Source organism: Eumetopias jubatus, unplaced genomic scaffold (assembly GCF_037043125.1).
Source record: "Eumetopias jubatus isolate StellerSeaLion01/CBP00866 unplaced genomic scaffold, mEumJub1_p1.0 scaffold_11, whole genome shotgun sequence".
Lineage (NCBI taxonomy): Eukaryota > Metazoa > Chordata > Mammalia > Carnivora > Otariidae > Eumetopias > Eumetopias jubatus.
The window spans coordinates 52,052,947-52,073,405 of record NW_028274817.1 but is presented as its reverse complement, the minus strand read 5'-3'; the positions used below and the strand labels follow the sequence as shown (position 1 = coordinate 52,073,405).

The window sequence follows — 20,459 nt, the reverse complement described above, 5'->3', positions numbered from 1 at the left end:
ATAGTCTATAATTTCAGATACTTCCAGAGAGGGTTAAAAGGAAGAATGCTGGTAAAAGGACAAAGTGAGACACATTTTATAAAATTTAAACTCTTGAGTGTATTGCCTGCTATTTTGCTAATTAGATGTTTTGTAGTTTTTAGATGTATTTAAACATAATCTCTTATAGATGAAAGATTTATCAAGTCACTGTTGTTTCTTCTCAAAAGAGAAAAAAATATTAAAAGCAAAAAAAAGAGGCATCAAAATCCTCTGTAGTGTTATTTAAATTAGTAAAAATTATGATGCAACCTATATTACTAAATTTAAGAAAACAGCTTAATAAATTATTGCATTGAGCATTATAAGCAACTAAACGCATTAAAATTATAATAATTTTTAAAAACTGTAAAAACACTGAACACTATTCATGATGTAATATTAAAAATGAAAGGAAAACAAGCAATGATGTATTTAGTATAATTGCAGCTATGTAGAAAATACATATAATTGCAAAATGTACAATAATGAAAAGTATCATTTTAAGTTAATATATGTAAATTTAAAATACTTGACATTTCGATGTAATACTATATTTTTAATAAAAATGATAGATTATTAACAAATTTAAGATATATAATCAAAATCATTATACCCACTTTCTAAATGATAGGTTATTATACAATAATCAGATATTATAGAATAGGTCTTCCCTAATAATTCTCACTAAAAATGATAATCAATGGAATTTTGTTAATGCAATATGTTCTGTTAGTAGAGAGATCATCATAGTAAAATTATTATTTGTATCAAATATACTATTGTGTACATCAAAAGATTAAAAAAATGAAATAACATTGTTTTCCTAATGAAATTTTGGGAATTCACATTTCCTGATGCAGTTTTGTTTCTGGAAAATGTGATTAGAAACATCATAGAATTCTCTCCAATGATGAAAAGATTGCTGAGAGAGGGGAGTGTTGATATGAAAATAGTCTTCTCCTTATATATATTCATGAATTGACAAGAAGTTAAAATGCAAAACTAAAAAGAGAGGGTCTATTTTTCATTAGAAAGATAATTAAAATGCATGTAACTAGGAAATGAATAAGAAGAAATTCAACATCGTACTTAAAATGTTCTGTAGTTAAGTGAAAGACTTCACCATTTTTTATTTTTTTAATAAGATTTGTAAGTTTCAAACAAAGTCAGATTTGAGATCAAATTTTAAAAGTCCCCTTTTTAAAAGATTTCCATCTGAAATATCCATGTTCTCACTACAGCACTCTAACTACAGTAGCTGCCAGTTGCTGCTTTTGTCCTATAAATTATATTGATTGAGTGATGTGTCAGAAAGAACAGGGCTATGGTTCCAAGTATGTGGTACACAGAGATTAGCTAACCATTTAAGAATGTTAAACAGTCATTAAATATATTTGATTCTGCTGAGGTTCATAAATTTGTAGTTTTGAAAAATAATAAGCCACTTATGCACTACTTTGTCATACAGAAGTCTCTATCACAGCTTCCAAAAGGAGTCTCTACACCACTCGTGATTGTTTTCTTTGCTTAAGGCAAATGTAGAGATTTTTCTAAAATGTTTCTTAGATAAAATGGCCATTTCTCTTTTCATGGTTTATTTCCAGAATAAACACTTTCAATAGATATCTCACTGATTCTCCCCTACATTTAATATTTTCCCCTCCTGATCACAGCCAATAGTCAATAGTCTTCAGGATGAGAAAATTTTTTTCTTGGTATATTTTTGTTTAAAAAGTGTGTGTGTTGTGTGTGTGTGTGTGTGTGCATGTGTGAGTGTGTAAAATCATATATATAATCATATATATCATATATATCAAACTACAACCTCTGTCCTTTTAATCAAACTTAACACACACACACACACACACACCACCACCACCACCACCACCACATCAAAATGTTTTTAAATAACTCAAAACTAAATACACAATATTAAAATCTAAAGCATAGTATATTGGTTTTGCATTTTGTCCCTAGCATAGTGCTTAGGAAATAGTGTATAATAAATACGGATGAAATTAATGAGTGGCCCACAATATGCTCATTTGAATCCTCATAATATAATGCTTCATTTATACATTTTTATGATACATACAATATTTTGTTCTGCATTATGCTAGTTTTCTGTTTTCATATTCTCTGCCATTAAGGCAGTTATTTAAAATGGGAAGAACACTGTTAAGATTTAGACAGATCTGAGTTGAAATTCAGATTCTACCACTTAACTACCTGTGTGACTTTGGTTAAGCTCTATCATCTCTTTGAGCTTTGCGCAGTGGCAGTATCGTAGCCAATGAGGTTTATCCGAGGCGCGATTATTGCTATCATCTCTTTGAGCCTCAATTTAATCAAGTGTAACATAGGTATAGTTACACTTAGCTGATAAAACTTTAAGAAATAAATAAGATGAAATTTAACTGTGCCTCTATAGCAGTTTACTGGTTTACAAGCTGAATTAACATACTGAAGTCTTTAAACCTAACTCTTGAAACTTTTTCCCCATTCAAATGAATAAGGCTGCTGGGATAAAAGAACTTCTAAAACAGCAACCATTTTAGCCATTTTCATCATCATCATCATCATCATCATCATCTACTAAGAACATATTATGTGTTAGGTACTGTGCTAATTTAAATGTTTTACATGGATTATCTCATTAAATTACCTCACAAAAATCTTATGGGGTAGGTACTGTTATTGTCCCCAGTTTTTTCAACTAACATTTTCTTTGTCCCCAATTTTATAAATGAGAAAAATACAACACATGGAAGTTCAGCAATGTGCCAAGGTCATAGCTAGCAAGGGGCAGAGGTGAATTTTAAATATCAGGCAGTGATTCTCCAGATATAGTACAGTACTAATTTCCCACTGTATTAAAAAGAACTCATGTTATTTGGAGATTGTAGTTAGGAAAGTGTCATATAACCTATAATACTGTGGTAATAAAATGTTATTTTGCACTAGTCTTAGTTACACTAGACTGTGAGATCTTCAAGAGTAAAAAGTATTTCTCTGCATCACAGATCTAAGAAAATATTTGACACATAAATACTTGCTGAATTAATGCCATTGAGGCAACCAAGCAATAAGCAAATGCAATGCTGAAAATGCTACTTTCACAAGGAAATGAATCAAGAGAAAAAAAAACAAATGAACATAGGGGAAGGGAAAAGAAGAGAGGGAAGGAAACCATAAGAGACTCTTAACTATAGAGAACAAACTGAGGGTTGATGGACGGGAGGTGGGTGGGGGATGGGCTAAATAGGTGAGGGGTATTAAGGAAGGCACTTGTGTTGAGCACTGGGTGTCACATGTAAGTGATGAATCACTAAATTCTACTCCTGAAACCAATATTACACTATATGTTAACTAACTAGAATTTAAGTAAAAAATTGAAAAAGAAAAAAAAAATCAAGACTACCTGAATTGGTATAGCTATCTATCTTAAAACCTATTTTCAATATAATTCTGGTATTATAAAGGAAGCTTACAGACCTGGGCTCCCACAGTTGATTTCTCATGGCAGATTTTCGTGAAATTAAAAGTGAAAAAAACAACTGTAGAGGCTTTATCATTTTGAAGACAAATGAAATTTGGTGGTGTAGCAACGCACTGATCCAGAGCAACAAACTTGTTTGCCTTTGCATTCATCCAAGAAATATTTGTTGAGTGCCTACTATATGCCAGACACTGCTCTGGGTACAAAGGATACCATGTCAATAAAGAAAGACAAAGTTCTTACCCCATAATACTTATATCTAGAAGAATGCAAACAATATACAGCATACAAACAAATATAAGATATATTGTCATATACTGGCAAACATTAATAAGAAATTAAAATATCCCAATTTGATAGAGGGTGACTGTGGGTACACAACTTTGCAGAAAGGTAGTAGATGACATTGGTATTGAAATTGAAAAGTACCATGTGCAAATACAGTGAAGCAGGGAAGAGCTTAGCCTGTTCAAGGAGCAGAAAGCATGCCATGGTGGCTCTAATAAAGTAAATGAGTGTGAGAGATGGACAACATAAGGTCAGAGAGGAAGAAAGTTACCATAATTTGTAGAATCTTATAAACCACAGTAAGGATTTAAGATTTAATTTTAATGACAGAATTCATTGATGGATTTTTTTTATTTTTATTGTTATGTTAATCACCATATATTATATCATTAGTTTTTGATGTAGTGTTCCATGATTCATTGTTTGTGCATAACACCCAGTGCTCCATGCAGAATGTGCCCTCTTTAATACCCATCACCAGGCTAACCCATCCCCCTACCCTCCTCCCCTCTAGAACCCTCAGTTTGTTTTTCAGAGTCCATCGTCTCTCATGGTTCATCTCCCTCTCTGACTTACTCCCCTTCATTCTTCCCCTCCTGCTATCTTCTTCTTTTTCTTTTGGAACGCGGCAGGGATGTCATTGATGGTTTTTTTTAAAAAAGTTTTATTCATTTATTTTAGAAACAGAGCACGTGATTGAGGGGAGGGGTAAAGGGAGAGGGAGAGAGAGAATCCTTGAGCAGACTCCCCACTGAACACAGAGACCAATGTGGGGCTTGATCCCGGGACCCTAAGATCACAACCTGAGCCAAAATCAAGAGTCAGTCACTCAACCAACTGAGTCACCCAGGCGCCACTTCATTGATAGATTTTATTTTATTTTATTTTATTTATTTTGTTTAAAGATTTCATTTATTCATTTGACAGAGAGAGAGACAACACAAGCAAGGGGAGCTGCAGGCAGAGGGAGAGGGAGAAGCAGGCTCCCCTCCGAGCAGGGAGCCCGATGCAGGGCTCAATCCCAGGACCCTGGGATCATGACTTGAGCCGAAGGTAGACGCTTAACCAACAAAGCCACCCAGGCACCCTCACTGATGGATTTAATCAAGAAAGCCACCCAGGCACCCTCACTGATGGATTTTAATCAAGAAAGTTACTATTTTAGAACTTAAAAGAATTTTCAAGGTTATTAGAAGATAATAATTTTAATGTAAAATTTAGCAACTTCCTGAAACAAATCCAAGCTGGCTGCACATTCTAAGTCAAAAAAGTTTCCCAGAGCTCTAGAAAGAGATAAATAGTACTGTCTGGTTATAGAACCTTCAGAAAGATCATTAAATATATTTTATTGGCATACATCAAGTGTTGTAGGGATGTGATTAAAGGCAGAAAACTTGTTCAAATAAAATAAAACCTGTCATGAACCTTCATTCATGCCTTGAACCAAGCATTTTTTTTAATGTAGTTTAAAACTCTCAACAAAGTAGGTTTAGAGGGAACATACCTCAACATAATAAAGGTCATGTATGAAAAACCTACAGCTAACATCATATGCAATGGGGAAAAACTGACAGCTTTTCCTCTAAGACTTATTGCCAATTTTAAAATAGTTTTCTAGCTATTTTGTAATTCATCTGTTCCTTTTTTTCTAGCTCTCTTCCCTTGTGACTTGATATTTTCTGTTTCTTTCTCCTATTTTCTTCTGGGAATCTTGTAATGCATATACTGGCAACTTTTAATGGTGTCCTATAAATCTCTTAAGATATCTCCACTTTTGACTTTTCTTAAGTGTATCAAATCTATGCTTTATTAACAAGAATTAATAAACTTTATGTTCTTCTAGAAATTTAGCACTATTATTCTTAAGAAGTACTTCATGTAAGTTTGCTTACCTTAATAATGTGATCATTTTTCTTTTTTTTTTTTTGTATTTTTTCAACTTCTCCAAATCACCAGAAAGTGTAGATTAGTGTATTTCTTATTCAAACTAAAGAAAAATTGCAGACCACAATTAATGTTCCAGCTAAAGAAAAAAAAAAAGAGGCAAATGTGTTTTTACTTAAAAATTCAATTATAAGGACAATATCAAAATGCAAGTCAGAAGAATGCCACATATTAGAAAAATTGATCTTAGTTCAAACATCACCTATTTAAGGAGACCTTTCTAAAATTACTCCCCACTTTCTGGCACAGCCATTCTTAATTACATCATCCTATTTTGCCTTCTTCATTTCACTTATCATAAAGAGTTACTAGTAAATGTCTGCCCCCCCATAATATAAATCTTTTTCAAAGCTGGGATCTTATGTGTTTACCAATCTCTTCCCAGTTTCTAGCATAGTATCTGGTTATTACTAGGGGCTCATCAATATTCAATACATGTTGTTCACTCTATCCACAAATATTAAGCACTCAATAATATAAAATATAAGGTCATAGGAATACTCGAAGAGGGGTAAAACATGGTTCCCATACTCCAAGCACTTTTTTCTAAATTGACATCTTCAGTGAGGCATGGGTGTAAAATATCTGAGAATATATTCAGTATCCAGGAAGTCTGCTTACAACCAGAAAAGGGAAAAGGGAATGAATGGTTATAGCTATAATCCAAAGAGGCCCCTACCTAACTGCAGGAAATACAATTTTTATTTGAAACTCTCCTTATCTGGAAGTGGAGAGATCTCCATATCCTCTAAGGGTCAGCTGCAAGTGCTGGCCCTTTATAGCAGGCATGTTATATACATATATACATACGTGTGTGTGTGTGTGTGTGTGTGTGTGTGTGTGTGTATGTTTCAAGTTTTTCTGCCAAGTGTTTGGAGGAAGAGGAGCTCAATTTTTAGATTATTCAGATGAAAGCAGATCAGGGGTCTAAATTATTAGAGTGGTTCACTCATGCTTTTAGGGGCATGGTAGCATTGATTTGGGCCTTATATATTCTAGTGCTTGCCTGAACTTAGGAAAGACATAGATTATTATTAAAATTTACACACTTATGTCCATTTCCTGGGTTCTGTGGAAAAAACAACCACAAAACCAAAAATCTATTGATAAACATGTCTGTCAATTTTACCTATTTTAGCCAAGTACCTTCAGCATTAAGGTTTCCTTGATGTTGTAATGGTAACCAAACACATCACGTTTTCAAAAACGCAGACTTCATTTTCAGTATCTAGTTTGTGGCTTCTTTTCTCCCCCACCTACACTCCACAACTTATTCCACAATCTAATTAAGAGAGAGAATCAATTAAGGTGGTTCATCAGTATTTCAGGCAACATTCTCTATCTTAGCAAAGATTGACCATTATCATTACAAAATACACATCTGTGTCAAACCATGGAGAATTATGTCTCAGTGCACTTACAACCATAAAGAGAAAAGCACTGAATACTTTAATATCCAGCCTGCTTACAAGAATCCTGAAATGCTCTGCTTCAAAGGCAATCATGCGATAATTTCTCAAACTAGTCAAAAACAGAATTGGCTTAAAATATTTCTTTTTAAATAAGGCACATATTCTTCTCTGCAGTTTTAGATTTTATTTCCCTTAGTCCAGAAAGCACAGACTCAACCTCGTGGTCACACAACCAGCCTGGATGGGCCTTGCTAAAGCTACGTGCCAAAATGTGTGATAACTTTGCAGCACCAGGAACTGACAGGTCATTAAGACCATCAGGCAGATTGGGACTCTGTGCTGCTGTCCGGATGTTGCTGGAATTGCTGCACTCTTTGTCACAGAATTATGCTGCCAGAGGGACTACAGACCTGCTTCTTTAAACACCTTTATTTCCTTTGATGTGAATTTGATCTGTGGGAATTCAGACTTTTGAGAGTAGTCTCATCTGGAAAAAAAAAACACTTTCAAATGCTTATATTCTAATATTTTTATGGTAACATGAGCAACTCAAGTTTTCCGACTGGTCACATATAATTATGTTCTAAGCCACTTGTTAGAAGATCATTTGAGGGGTGCCTGGGTGGCTCAGTCATTAAGCATCTGCTTTCGGCTCAGGTCGTGATCCCAGGGTCCTGGGATCGAGCCCTGCATCGGGCTCCCTGCTCCGCGGGAGGCCTGCTTCTCCCTCTCCCACTCCCTCTGCTTGTGTTCCCTCTCTCGCTGTGTCTCTCTCTGTCAAATAAATAAAATCTTTAAAAAAAAAAAAGATCATTTGAATCCTTATGTTCAAGTCCTTTGCACACTCAATTCTCCTTATTAGCCAAGTGTTCTGTATGCATATTATGCATTTTGACCTTAGGAATTCTGTTTGTGCCTATTTTTGCTTGAGCAGGTTTTTGAACACTGAATATCAGAAAGGGTATTCAAAAATTAATCCAATTTTGTAGAGTATAACACTTAACTTCCTACCTGTTTTGATTACTGTTAATGGTCAGTAACTGTCTTTTCTTTTTCAAATTTTAATTATATGCTATTTGCTTAATACATGTATTTTAAATTGACAAGTTGAGTTAACATTGTCATCCTCATCTTTATAATTAAACTGTCAAATGCATAATAAATAGCTTACATCATTTCTGTGGCAGTTTTAGTCATTTGGATGATAATTTCCATTCCATAAAGACACTATTGGTAAACTTCAAGAAGTAATCTACTGCACTGTTCCTAATAAAGATGAAAGTTTCTGTTTCCATACCAAGTCAAGTGACATGATATACAAGGACATGTATATGCCCACACCTTCCATATGCACATACATAGCCTATATTTCATAGATCATAATAAAAGTTAAAAGTTAATACATTTTTAAATAATCAGAGGTGTCATAAATATTCACTGTGTAGGATATCCTCAATAGGCTGTCAGCCTGCTGTAGATTACTCTACAGACACAGTGTAGCCTTACTTAAAGATGGGTCTCTTGAGAGCAATAGAGACAAACTGGAAAGTAGGAGGAAATAAAATTAATACAAAATGTAAAGACATTTCTGTATTTTTGCATCAGCAAATTTCATGATAATTTTTTTCATCTTGTAAATATTTGGGATAAGTCAATTTTTTTCCAACTTCCCTTCACTAAAACTTACCTAGATTTTAGAGGTCAATGTGAAGAATACCAAAGAATACCAAAGAATACAAAAGTAGGTATTAACCTACTTTTAATGAAATTTCATTCCAATAACATTTAGAGTAGTTCTATTGCATTTCAAATCCAAGTCGCCAATATATTTAGTGGATTTAAAACTGTAAAACTAGGTGCAAATGGGAAAAAGACTATAAAGGATTTAAGCAAGATCCCGACGGGGCTTTGCATTAAAATGGCCAACCTTCTGACTATAAAGAAGCATTAGTGCAATGATTCACAAGACTGTGAAATAACATTATTCCTGAATCTACAGATTTTTTGTCCCTTTTTTAAAATTGAACTCAAATTTTTGATATTTTGTTTGACTTCAGAGTATTTCAGTGATAAAGAGTTGATTTTCCTCTCTCTAATTTTAAAATATAAACAGTAGTCGCTAAGCAATCTCTTCCATTCCAATTCCAATGTTTTTATTTTTCTTTTATTGTAGCGTGAATTTAGAGCTAGATAAAAAAAAAAAAAATCACTTCAAGAACCAGAGTGCCAGTTGGGACACTTTAAGCATCTGCCTTCTGCTCAGGTCATGATCCCAGGGTCCTGGGATAGAGTCAAGCATCAGGCTCCTTGCTCAGCAGGGAACCTGCTTCTCCCTCTGTCCGCCACTTCCCCTGCTTGTACTCTCTCTCTAGAGAGAGAGCACGGAGGGAGAGTGAGAGGGAGAAACAGATTCCCCGTTGAGCAGAGAGCCTGATGCAGGGCTCGATCCCAGGCCCCTGAGATCATGACCTGAGCCGAAGGCAGATGCTTAACCAACTGAGCCACCCAGGCGCCCCTAAATAAATAAAATCTTCAAAAAAAAATAGACCTAAAGTGCCAGCATTACACAAATATTCCTCTCTTTGACCTTACTAACATTCTGCAATGAAGGGTGCTTTGTTTCCTAGAGCATTTTGGTTAAAAGCATTCTAGGGATTAAAACTTCTCATATATGAATCTCTGGTGGATTTAAAATGTGTAATATAACAACATGCTGCCAAAAATATCCCCCAATGTCTTCTTTGCAAATGTCCCCATATAAAGAATTAGAGAAAAACTATCACCTTACATCTCTGTTTTGTTCTCTGCAACTATATATAGAGAAAATAATGTTCTACTATACACATACTCTCACCTCAATCACTCCACTTTTCAGTCGGAGGCTTCCAATTTAAGCATTTTCTAATTATGCTGTAAGAGGTATACAATTTGTTTTAAAAATTAAGGCCAGGGTATGGGTCATAAAGTTATAAGTCTGGTAAAATATTTCTATTCATCAAAACAGTCACTAATCTTAGAAATATGAGTAGAATCTTTGAAAGAGGCAGAAAAAATGTTTCCTTCTCTTGTCAGCTCAGAGCAGGGTCATGAATAAGCCCATTCTCCCATACAATAGTTAGCAAATCAATTTAATGAAATATTTATCATAAGAACAGTGTTTATACATTTTCAGACAAAAATGTATTAAATATGGGATGCATTTCTGTTGTCATGTGCATACCTGTTAAATGCTAGGTATCTAGACATATTATAGCAAAAACTATTTCACCTACTAGGTTTTTGTTTTTCTTGTTACCAGTCTCCAAGGTAGTAGGATATAGGAATTTTAATTAAGCTGGCCTCATAATGTAGATTGGTTCTGAACATTATTTCAAAAACATTGTAGAGTAAGTTAATTTTCACTATAACATGTTTGATACAGCCATATCTTGGTACTAAATTATCCTAAAGGCACTCTCTTAGACACATACATATTTTCTCTTTCTGTCTGTGTTTCTCCCTCTGTGTCTCTTCTAGTACATATTCCTGAATATTGGCTTATTTATGAAATATCAATTTAGTATTTAAGTAATAGAGAATAAAGAAAATTTGGGTGACTGTATCATCTTAAGACAGGAAAAGACCCACAGAAATAATCCAATTTGTTAACATCTAGTAAAATGAAGCAGATTGTACTTTGAAAATATCTTCGCTTTCACTGAACAATGAATTTTCTATTATAAAGGCAAGACTGTTAGTTTCTATTCTTTGCCAAAGATGGGACAAAATTTGGTATGTTCTTGAATCAGTTTTTGCAAGCAAAATGTTCTCAGTGTTTCACTACTTTTATTGAATAATAATGAGAGGGCATTCATATAGGAATATTATATTACTGCTGCACTATCTGTATTAACTCTTTCCCATGGCCTTTCCAGTTTAGTGAAAGAACATTCACTGTGGTATGGAAAATTGCAATTCTACTGATGCACACTATGACCTTGGAAAGTATTCTTATTTCTCTGAGCTTCACTTTAAGTGTCTGTAAAAAGGGCTTATCTCATAAGGCTTCTGTGTGAGGATTAAGTTAAATAATATATGCAAAACACCTAATAGAGTATCTGGTATATGGTGGGAGCTCAACATAAGTGCCAGGTTTTCTAATATTTCCTCTCCACAGCCCCACTCCTTCCTTTAGGGGGAAAGATTTACAAGGAGATTTTGGCACTGACATCTTCAGGCCTCTTAGTAAGTTATACCATATATTTGTGAAAAGATTGGCTACAGTAAAAGAATGAGGGTTCTGTCTGAAGCACAGGGCTTTGACCAAGGTTTCTCAGCCTTAGCACTATTGACATTTTGGGGTGGATAATTTTGTTGTGGAAGATATTTGCAGAACCTCTGGCCTCTACCCACTAGATGCCAGTAGTACCACCCATTTACCCCCCAGATGTGACAACCAAAATTGTTTCCAGACACTGGTAAATGTGCCTTGCAGGGCAAAAACAAACAAATAACAACCTTAATTAAAGCCACTGCCTTAAGCTAATATAGGGACAGAGACTTCAACTAATGAGTGCCATTGATTAACCAACTGGGCTAAATCATATACCTGTGAATTCATGTGATTTAATGACTCCAAAATTATTTTTAAATAATATAGTTAATGTAATAAAGTGTTTTTTTGAAAATTAACTCCTAATTCTAAAAAACATAGAGGTAATTCTAAGCTGCACAACTTTGTTCTATCTCTATTATCCACACTCTTATTGTAGAAAGCTATTTTACAAATACAATTTCATAGATGATTTGGTGGAAATTTATAAACATATAACCCCATTTGAAAAAAAATGTCAAAGTGTATGATGTATAGAAGTTGCATTTTGATTCATCTAGATGAGATAGTTAAAGGAGCAATCTAGGAGTGAATCCACTATAGTATAAAAGGAAGATACTTTATTTCCATTATAATAATCATGTAGCTTTAATAAATGTAAATATTTCCTAAGGGGTATATAAAATATAATGATTCAGAGGGGTGGGAAGAAAGCTTAAAATAAAAGAATTAGTCATGATCACATTAAGTCTTCTCTTAATCATACTGTGAATTACAGTGTAATTCACAAATACACTGTTAATTGCCAGTACTGCCTTCATCTTTTTTATAAAAATAAATTGCCAAAATGGAAAAGAAAGAGGAAAACAGCAAAGGGAGCCTTTGTAGAGTATAAATTCTATACCCTGACAATTCAAACAATTGAGTGAAGAGTAAGATAGCTGTCAGAGAAATCCAATCCATAAAGTCAGAGTATCTCACAGCAGCATATCATTCAATTGCTCTTTACATAGGGACTGGTAGAGTCAATGCAATAAAATGAAACTTACACTTTCTTTTGTGAAACATGCAGCAACTGCCACTAAGCTTTGGGTATGACAGTTTCCAAAGTGGCTTTTGGATATACTCAGGACCCTGTGTTGTTAGCTGGTGGTCCCTCATGACAGCTGAGCAATTCTCTACTTAAACAGACTCAAGTCCGATTGAAGCAGAAAAGAGGAAAGGTTTTCTCTTTGCCTGTGTCACAGTATTACTCTGTGAATACAGAAGCGTTTTTAAAGGTGTTTGTGAATATTTCATCAACAGCCTTTACCTAACATTCATCTCCCTTCAACTCTTTGCACCATAGAACAAACTCCTAAAAGTCCACTTTTTTTAAAAACTTGGCTTTGTGTAACAAATTATTCTCTTTCCTCTTTTCTCTCCCTTAACCACACTTTATCTCCATCACTGGTTTCTTCCTCCCACACAGAAATATGAAAACTACATAAGGGTCTATCCTTGGCTTTTCTGCCTTTTTTTTTTTAAGTAGGGCATGGAACCCAAAGTGGAGCTTAAACTCAGGACCCTGAGATCAAGACCTGAGCTGAGATCAAGAATCAGACACTTAACTGACTGAGCTACCCAGGCACTTCAGCTTTTCTACCTTTAATTTAGCATACTTTTTTAAAGGCCTTTTATTCCATGTCTTGAACTTTTTATCACTTTTATTTAGATGACTCCCAGATCTCTTTCTCTAGACCTAACAACCCTCCTGATCTCTAGTCTTGCATTTAATGCTGCCTACTGTATAATTCTAACAGTATGTGTTTTTGATAGCAGGTCATGATGAGCACAGCTTCCCTTCTAAATCTAAGTTTCTCCTCCAACCATTATATAAATATTTCTAAAAGATAGTTCATATTATTTACTCCTTGCTCAAAATCTTTCCATAACTCCCCATATGCATCAGATAAAATGTCAAATGTCTTTGTCTGATTCTTATAGCCAGCCCAAGTCTGGCAATGAGATATAGTGGAGAATAGAGTATAATAAAAACTATTGGTTTAAAAGACCTGGGTTCAAGGCTATATTCAGCCACATTATAGCGAGAGAGTATTGACCAAGTAAATTAATGATTTGGGGTCTCAGTTTATTTACACAAAATGAATGGTTTTGAACTAGAAGATTTCTAAAAATTCTTCCAAATTTTAAATCTGTATCAATATGGTTCTATTTTCCAAGCTTATCTTTCAGGAAACTCACAGTATATACCCTATACTTCAACCATTCTATACTATTACTATTTCTTGAATGTGCGTATTCCCACCACCACATATTTGTCATGACTATACACTTTAACAAAAATATCTCTCCTTTTCTGCCTATCCACTCTCAAGGCCTTGCTCAAATGCTACCTTCTCCAATAACAATGCTTTGTTTGGTCTTCCCAGGCTTTGCTTTTCACAAGCCCTGGAGTATTTCATTCATCTCTTTAGGTCATTCATCATACACTTATTTGTATTTTCACTTTGTGTGCTCACTAGTTAATTAGTGCCTGAAGGATAAAACATCATGTCTTAAAATCATGGAATTTTTATATAGAAGCAAACTCATCTTGTACTATTTTCCATCTAGTGTAGGCAGCTGTTCTGTCATATAATTCACAGACAGCAATCCAGACAATGCTTAAATAATATCTGTGATATAGTACTCTGCCTTATGAGGCAGGCTATCTAATAGATAGAAAAGTTTAATGATGGAATTTCAGCTAGTAAGACAAACAGATTTCTCCATGACTTCTATGTAGTCTTATTTTTCGAATTGGTTGTCTGTTTTTCCCAAGTTTTCTCTTTTTTTAGTTATTGTTTCTGTCATGGGGAACATTGCTGCTTCATCAAAAGTATGAATCATAGATCTGTGGCATAGTTCCAGTGCTGTTGAATTTTTGCTCCAGTTTCTCCTTTGTGTCACACCAAACTCACTACAATATCTTGATACCAATTTCAGCTCCCTACCTCCTTAGGATGATTTTCATCATTTATTTATTTATGATTATTTCATTCACTATAGGTTTCATTTATCCTATCAAATATATCAGAGATTAGGAATTTATTCTTCAAGCTCATTAATCCATCCATCCAAACAAAGATAGAGTGCCTATTATGTTCCAGGCACTGTGTTGGACTCTGAAGACAAGATGGTAACAAAACTAAACACAGACTCTGTCAGAATGAAGATCACAATATAGAAATCAAGATAGACTTTGTGAAAAAATTAATATTAAACAAAAACCTGCAATGCTAAGAATGCTAATGTTATAAAGTAGAGGAACATTGGGTAACATTTAATAGAAGAGGTTGTCCTAGTTAGGAAAGTCAAGGAAGGCTTCTCTGAAGAAGTGATACTTGAGCTGAAATGTGAGGAGTGAATATCAGTTAACTAAGCAAAACCTAGGGGGAGGAGGGAATTCCAAGCAGAGATAAAAGGATATGCAAGGACCTGGAGCCAGGAAACACAAAGACATTTTGATAAACGGAAAAAAGATCAGAATGACTGGAATATAAGAAGTATGGTGGGAGTAGAGGTTGAAGAAGAAAGCAAGAGTGAAAGATTTTAAGGAATATTAAAGATTTTAGTTATATATTAATAACATAAAAGACCATTGAATTTGAGTGTGGGGGCAAGGTGGTAAGTGATCAGATATGCATTAATTTTTATTGAGGTATAATTTACTCATGGTGAGATGCTCATATCTTAAGGGTTCTGATGAAAACATATCAAGTCACAGAACATTTTCATCATGATGAAAATTCCCTTGTATCCCTTCCTAGTCAACCCTTAACTCCCAGAAGCAACGACTGATCTGATTTCTATCACCTCAGGTTAGTTTTACCTACTCTAGCACTTCATATAAGTGGAATCATGCAATATGCCAGCTTCAAATTAGCTTCTTCGAATCAGCATAATATATTTGTATTGGGCTTTGTGTGTGTGTGTGTGTGTGTGTGTGTGTGTGTGTGTGTTATGCTCTCACTCAGAATAACATATTTGTGTTTATGTTTCACCCCTGTTGTTGTACATATCAGTTTATTTATCCATTCTCTTGTTGATTAGATTATTAAAAATGATCGAAGAAAGCAAGATTCAAAGTGGATCCCTTCAGAAAGTTGTTACTTTATTTAGTACAAGGGAAATTTTATAATAGTATGAATGGTTTATTTAACTAGAGAAGGAAGCAAATGGGTGGTTTCAAGAAATATTTAGGAATTGGTAAACAGGATTTGGTGATGGATTGGATTTGGAGGTAAAGGTGATGAAGGGATCAAGGGTAACTCTATCTTTTTGGTTTATGTATGGTGATATGAAGAATACAAAGAAAACATGATGAGGACTATATTTTGGACATGTTTAGAAGATTCTGTGCATTCTATTTTGGGCATGTTGAATTTGAGGTATTGTCTTTGAGCCATTCAAGTGGCAACATCAAGTAATCGACTCAATATATGCATATGTAGCTAAGAAAAGAGGTCATGATCCCCACCTGGATGTACTCTTTCACCTCCTTTTCTAGCAGGGAAAACAGTTTTTATTTATTTCATGCAGAAATGGTGGCTGCCTTGGGCCAGAACACAAACACTGCAGCTTTTCTCACAGTGCCCAGACGTTACATGACTGAAATTATATGACTAAACGTTTAGAATAACCATAATAGACTTTATGCTTTGAATTCCTGGTTTCTAGGGGCTCTTGGGAACATGGATTTAAGTGATACTGACTGATTGACCTCCCTACTAGCTTTTCCCAACCTAGATAGATAGTTTTTCATAGCTATGGAAGAGGCTAACGTCTTTCATCAAAAACAACAAATATATAGGTACCAAAATCTCTTTACTTTTTTAAGCATCTGTTTCCTATAACAATACACTTCTGTAAAAGACTGCCTTTCACATACTAATAATGGATGTTCATATCCAGTGTAGTCTGTCTTCAACAAGAAACTCATAAATAACAGGACTTATGACTTAATGAGTAGTACTCTAATGTTCTATTCAGCACCACATATCTAAAAGTATTGGATAAATATATCAAATCATGACTTTAGGCATAGGTGGATAAGAGATATGGAAGAATAGGGATATAATTATTTTAATGTATAAACCTCATTTATCCCATGATTAAAGGTATTTTACAAGAACCAGCAAGAAAATAAATAAGTTGTTCTAGAGAACATGAAGAGAATTCTTATTTTCTAAATACAAAAATAACAGGACATTACATGCTTCTTGAATCTAAAATGCCTATGGAACAGAAAAGAAAAAGGCATTTCAATAAAAATAGCAAGTATTCAATATTTAAATAAAATGCCTTCCCAAAGCCTCTCTTCCTCTAAAAACTCATTAAGATGGATTAGCTCATTTGTATCAGAGAAAATTTAAAGTGAATTAAGTTTGAAAAGTGGACTGAAATGGAACTCATACTAATGTTAAAATGTGGAAATATAAATATAAATGTGAATTGAGTTCTTTGTACTTGGCACTTTATTCAATCATACTGATTTACACTGATACGAATCAGTGGTTCATAAACATCTAGCTTAATATTTCTCAAAGTGTGTTTCAGGGATCACACTTAATGCTTAATCTTGAGAGATTACACTTTAATTTTAATTAAGATTGAGGTATAATATCCTTCATTACAGTTTTCTGCTCAAATAACACCTCTGAGAGGTCTGTTTTTACCTCATGTCTAAAATAAACGGTACTCCTATCATTCTTTATCACCTATCCTGCTTTAATATATACTTCACAGCAGTCTCATCTACCTGATATTAACATTAAATATTTGCTGCTCATCTATGTCCTTCCCTAAAGTCTAAGCATCACGATGGCAAGCCTTGTTCTCCTTTGTTCAACATTGGTTAAACAGTATCTGGAGCACAAATATTCATTGGATAAATAAATGAGCAAATGAATAAATAATCCTGTTTATATTTGCTTAACCAAATATTCCCAAAATTGTTTGATTATGTATTCTTCTTTCATATTACACATATTACATATTACACATATTAACATCTTAAGGAACTAACGTTCTGCAAAACACCACTCAAAAATTCTGATCTTGGCTGATATAATTTGGAAAAAAGGACATTGCCAGAGGCTTTGAAGAATGAAATAATCTGATTGGTGGAATATCTTAGACATATGGAAAATGTTTAACTCCTCATGTTAGTGTTGCAATTGAGAAGAAGAAAAGAAGGACTGTTAAATTCTCCAATTAATATACTTAGTCTATATAAAAACACTATTTTAATTATTTTCAAAGATTCTTTAAACTTATTAGCTGATCAAATTATAAATTATGTTATACTTGTATGCTTAAAAAAAGTAATGCAAAAGGAGGCAGAGGCTATATTAGGCAAACATTTTAATTGTATTAATGCAGTAAAAGATGTTATGATTAAGTTATTTAACGAAAGAACTAAGCCAGTTGGCTTAGTTAATTAGTTAATTTAGTTAAGTTGGAAGGTGAAACAACATGATTCAGTTTTTGCTTATAATTTAAAACTTTTAGTCTCCAACATATAAACATTATCTTTTTTTTTCTTTCCAACTAAATTCACACCTAGAAAATATTGATTAACTCTTTGAAGAATTTGAATGATAAAATTGTGGTCTCAAAGAAGAATTGCAGTCCAACTGGATCTGCTCGTGTTTCATTCATTTCAGTATATCTGAAGTAAACTTGTACATTTAAAATAAAGTTAATGAGGTCTTTACTTGCCAGGAGATAGAAGAGTATTTCTGCTGTATTACAAAGGCAAAACTAATATCAGCAAAAGCTCCATTCAAAGTCCAGGACATAACAAATTTCTTTCTAGCTGCTTGGAGTGAGGGTGGGTGGAGGTGAGGATGGCAGGGGAAGTCTATGGGTAGTGGGAAAAAGAGACAATCACTATTGTAAAATGTAATGTGATCTTTCTTAGACTACTGGAAAATAAGAAGAAAAAAACTATCTGATTTTCCATCTCATAAATAATAAAGCTGAGCAGTTCTAGCATCTCAGGAGAAACATGTTTGACAGAGAGATAAGATAAAATAGTGATGAAGGGTTTCAACTCTCTGTTAGTGCACAAAGAAGGAAACATGGTAAAAATAAGAAAGATGTGTTTTCCACTTTAATGCAAGGATTGTCACAACTACAAAAGAGATGTTAGATATTCTGTTTTTACAAGTGATGGAGAGGAAATTTTAGAAGTGACTGGGCCCTTTTTCCCAGAGTTTGCATTATACAATAAGGACAATACATTTATGTTATAATTAGCACTCTCAGACTTCTGCGTATGCAAAATTAAAAGTTAAAAAATTGATAATACTTGCTGAATAAGAAGCTACTTTTCAAAGAGGAAAGGACATTGATGATCCATATGTATTAAGGTGTGAAACTCAAAAGAAAAATTTAAGTAAAACAAATCCATTATCTCTGATCTAGCCACATTTTGCCACCAGTAGTCTTGCAACTGGTGATGTGCATTAGGGGGCAGATGGATAGAGTCAGGGATAGAGGCTATATTATTTGAACAGAGAAAAGTAACTGATATCTATGGAGACTGAATTCCAAAATTTGAAATTTCCAGGTTTGGCTTCTAACATAATGAGTACCAAATATTAATCCAGGGACCATGGTTCTGGTTAAAGCTTTTGCTTTTACTGGTCTGTGGTAAAATTATGAAAAGCACAATTTTAGGGGCACTTGGGTGGCTCAGTAAGTTAAGTGTCCAACTCTTGATTTCAGCTCAGGCCATAATCTTAGGATCATGAGATTGAGCGCCACATCAAGTTCTGTCCTGGACATGGAACCTGCTTAAGATTCTCTCTCTCCCCTCTCCTTCTGCCCCTCCCCCCTGCTTTCTCTCTCTCTCTCTTTCAAAAAAAAGCACAATTTAATATAATCAGTTCAATCGCCTGTTCTCTTTTTCAGAAGGACTGTTCCTTATCTTTTCTATTTTGTGATGTTAACATGTTCTTTCTTATATGAAACAATGATAATACTATATGAAATCATGTGTTTTAAACAGTAAAATTGATCAGCATAATCAAAAGCTGGTAACCTAACTTGGTCCTCAAAATTTTAAGAGTATTTTATTTTTAACCCCCAAATTTAAAACCCAATGCACATTCCCATTTTATAGCTTACCAATTTCTTTTTTCTTTCTTTTTTTTAAAGATTTATTTATTTATTTATTTAAGAGAGCGAGAATGAGAGAGAGAGAGAGTACATGGGGGGGAGGGTCAGAGGGAGAAGCAGGCTCCTCGCTGAGCAAGGAGCCCGATGCGGGACTCGATCCTGGGACTCTGGGATCATGACCTGAGCTGAAGGCAGTCGCTTAACCAACTGAGCCACCCAGGCGCCCTATAGCTTACCAATTTCTAAGAGATTTAAAATCAATTGAGTTTTATTTCTAATGTAATTCTATAACTCTATCATTCCCTAATCAATAAATCCCAGGAGAACAACTCATCATATCATTGAATAGAGGTACATATTTAAATGAGTCTAATTATCTTTACAAGTTAATGAATGCCTGTAAAATATCAAACTTTATGGGACTTCCATTTATACTAGTAAAACCATCCAAGTATCATGGCCATTTTTTGAAAAAGAAAACCAGAAAACCATGACTGAGAACCAACAGAAACAGACAACAGAATATTAACCCATCAAAACTTCAGGAATTGGAGCTGTAAGACACATAATATTAAATAATTATGTTTAATGTTCAAAAAATTAAGGTGAGGTTTGAAAATACAAGTAGTAAGTTTTTAGATAAAAAAGAAAAAATAGAATTTCAGAATATTTAATTTATAATTTTATAATTTAATAATTTTGAAAATCTCAATCATATGTAAAATCATTAAATGTAGCTAACAACATAGAAAAATGGAAGATAGAACTAAGGAATCATTGGTATGCCACATGGAAAGACATAGAGATGTAAAAT

At 34.0% G+C, this 20,459-nt stretch overlaps 1 pseudogene; it reads left to right on the top strand.

Moving 5' to 3' along the window:
- Positions 1-2,285: 2,285 nt before the first annotated feature.
- Positions 2,286-2,346, top strand: LOC114207576 (U4 spliceosomal RNA; annotated as a pseudogene).
- Positions 2,347-20,459: the final 18,113 nt, after the last annotated feature.